This window comes from Pseudophryne corroboree, chromosome 9, assembly GCF_028390025.1.
Source record: "Pseudophryne corroboree isolate aPseCor3 chromosome 9, aPseCor3.hap2, whole genome shotgun sequence".
NCBI classification, from domain to species: domain Eukaryota; kingdom Metazoa; phylum Chordata; class Amphibia; order Anura; family Myobatrachidae; genus Pseudophryne; species Pseudophryne corroboree.
The window spans coordinates 92,445,679-92,449,149 of record NC_086452.1 but is presented as its reverse complement, the minus strand read 5'-3'; positions in this window follow the sequence as shown (position 1 = coordinate 92,449,149).

Sequence of the window (3,471 nt, the reverse complement as noted above, 5' to 3'; positions counted from 1 at the left end):
AATGCATACTGATTAGAATAAAATGTATCTATAATAAGGTACATATTGAATTGGGTTTCTCACTTCATAAAAAAATGTTATTAAAAACATTAATGGATTATTTATTTATTTATTTATTTCTACGTTACTACGTTATTTATGTATCACACACATATTGGACAGTGCTCCACCGGTAACATTTCAGTTACTGACATCAGTCCCTGTCCCAGTGGAGCTTACAATCTGTATTCCCTATGATACTGGTACCAGGACCCCACACAGGTCACATGTCCCAGTCCCCCGGCAGGTGCCCTGTGTATCACCAACTGTCACATGTGACATATCTACAGGTGACCTGGAAACAGGAACTGTGTGGGGTCCTGAGGGCGAGTGTGAGAACCTGCGCCCTATCATATGGACAGTTATAGCAATACCAAATAGTTATTGAAAGGATAAAACACAGGACAAACGGATGTAAAATAAATCACATTATTTGCACTGAAAGGTGAACACAGATGTGTCTTACAGGTTACACTGAAAATGGTGCTCAGCCATGGACCTGTCCCCGCCGGCCGCGCAGAGTTGTCAAAAACAAAATAATAAACTAATAAAACTAAGCAGCAGGAGCAGCTAAAGCAGTGTCCAGCTCCTTAGGGCAGGTCAGAGGGCGGGGTATAGGGGAGGAGGAGCCTGTGCTTCTGACCTTTAACTATTAGTGACCCAGCCTCCTCCAGCATCATCTACAGATGCGTCCTTAAACATCGTTGCGGTGTTGCAAGCAAATTGTGGTATATCGGGTAACGTTCTGCACTGCAGACTCAATATGTCTGTGAATGACGTAGTTCAGACATATCGTTGGCCTACACCTGCCTACCCGCTAGCGATATATTGTCTGTTCGCTCAGACGTATAAGTACCCAGCATAAGATGTATTTGTTATTTCAGTACAGGTGATTCAGCATGTGTACTCCAGGCCCATGTAAATTGGTCTGTTTGTCCATAAGAGATACAGCCAGTCACATGATCTGCATACACTAAGAAAGGAAGCGTAATGAAATTGCTCATAGTTCAGGGATTTACTATTAGATGTTTTACACTCGGACCACAAGGAGCAATGTGACAGAGTATTAGCCACATGATATTTCTGAGCAGTCTAAAATATTTTTGTAACTTAGAGGGGTTATCTTTTTAGAAGGGTTATCCAATAGCGTTGTCTCAATCCCCCCTAATTAGTATATTGGTGATGCCAATCCCACTAGCCACCCTCGCCCCCACCCCCAGACACCTGTCATTCTTGATTGCAGCTAATATCACAAGTAGTGAAGCTGGGAACATACTACAAGATATACTGACCAATCTGTTGTGTATTCACATTACACCACAGTAGTGTCCGTTATTATAATTACACCAATCAGTAGTACCCCTTATATACAGTAGAGCCCCGTATACACATTACACAACACAGTAGAGCCGCTTACACATGTTATGCTGCAGTAGAGCCGCTTATACATGTTACTCTGCAGCTGTTAATGCAGAGAGAGGTGCTGCTGCAGCAGCTGGGATAGAGAGATGTGCTGCTGCAGCATCTGGGACAGAGAGGTGCTGCAGCAGCTGGGGCAGAAAGAGGTGCTGCAGCCAAGGGAACAAAGAGTGATGTAGCAGGACAGAAGTAACCCAGCTGCACAGCTACAAGCAGACAGTGAGACATATAAAGAGGGTGGGCAGAGTTCCAGCATGTGCCGGCTGTCAGTGTTTCCTGCTGTCGCCTCTGGCCTGTCCTGTTCCCTACCTAGTCTCAGAGACCAAGTCAGTGTGTGCCTCTCTACTTTTTCCTTCTCCTGCTATGCGGCTGCCTCTACAGCAACCTGCGGTATATTGGGCAGGTGGTGGCGCGCCCTTTAACTTTTCCGGCGCCCAGAGCTTGAGCTCCACTGGAGCCACCCTCGCTACACCCCTGGCTGTAATGATATAGTGTCGTATTCCGGATCTGGCAGTGTGCACTCGGGCACCATAAATCATTACATCATATAGGCCCATAGCAAGATCACTGAATCGTTCAGGTGTGTACTCGGGGTAAGAGAAAAGCTGCATCCAAGTCTTGGGTTTTTATTTAAACCAGGTCAGACTTGAGGTGTGTAATAAATGCGGCACCTGATTGGACAGGAACTGTAGCCAATCCTGTCTAATGCTGCAGTATTAGTGTACCTCCCATTAAATACTAATATGGCCACGTGGCGCCATCGCTGGGTTATGACCCTCAGGGGATTGCAGCACAGACTTTCAAATTGACTGACGAGATCTGTGTGTGGACAGCCTCCCTTTTATCAGTGGAGGGGATTTGTTTCATATATAATATATTTGTGATTTTTTATTGTTATGCACTGCCCTGTTGTGATGCTTCAGTGACTCTTGTAGTGGAATATATCCTCTGCACAGGGCCGGTTCTAGACCTTGTGGTGCCTGGGCAAAAGTTTCCTTTGGTGCCCCCCCCCCCCCCCCCCTGCCCTCCTGACAGGCAAAATAGGGTTGGTGCAAAAATAGGGGTGTGGCTTCATAGTACCGATTCACTTTACACCGCACAGTAGTGTCCGTCAGTCACATTACATCACACAGTAGTGTCCATTATTCACATTACACCCCACAGTAGTGTCCATCAGTCACATTACATCACACAGTAGTGTCCATTATTCACATTACACCACACAGTAGTGTCCATTATTCACATTACACCACACAGTAGTGTCCGTCAGTCACATTACATCACACAGTAGTGTCCATTATTCACATTACACCACACAGCAGTGTCCGACAGTCACATTACACCACACAGTAGTGTCCGTCAGTCACATTACACCACACAGTAGTACCCATTATACTATGTTAGAGCCCCTTACACACATTATACCACAGTAGAGCAGAGCCCCTTATACACGTTACGCCAGGTAGCCCCGTACACACATTGCACGATGTTGACCCTTATACACACTGTGACAGGTAGACCCTTACACACATTGCATTTATTAAGTGACCCCTATGCAATGCCCTCAATAATAGTGCCCCCAGTAGTAATGCCCCCTGTAGGTATGCCCCTGTAGTTGTGCCCCAGTAGATATGCTCCCAGTAGTTATGCCCCCTGTAGTTATGCCCCCTATAGATATGCTCCCAGTAGTTATGCCCCCAGTAGTTATGCCCCCTGTAGAGATGCCCCCTGTAGATATGCTCCCAGTAGTTATGCCCCCTGTAGATTGCCCCCTGTAGATGTGCCCCCTGCAGATTTGCCCCAGTAGCTGTGCCCCCTGTAGATTTGCTCCCAGTAGATGTGTCCCCCTGTAGATTTGCCCCCAGCCTGGGTGTGGTCGGGCAGTGGGTGCCTGCGGGGTGACTGCCGCCGCGCCCACAGGCTGCAGCGCTCCGGGCTCCCGCCTGGCTTGCCCGTGCCTAGGTCCGCTCCTGCCTCTGCAGAAATGAAAGCTTGTTATATATCTAAAATAAC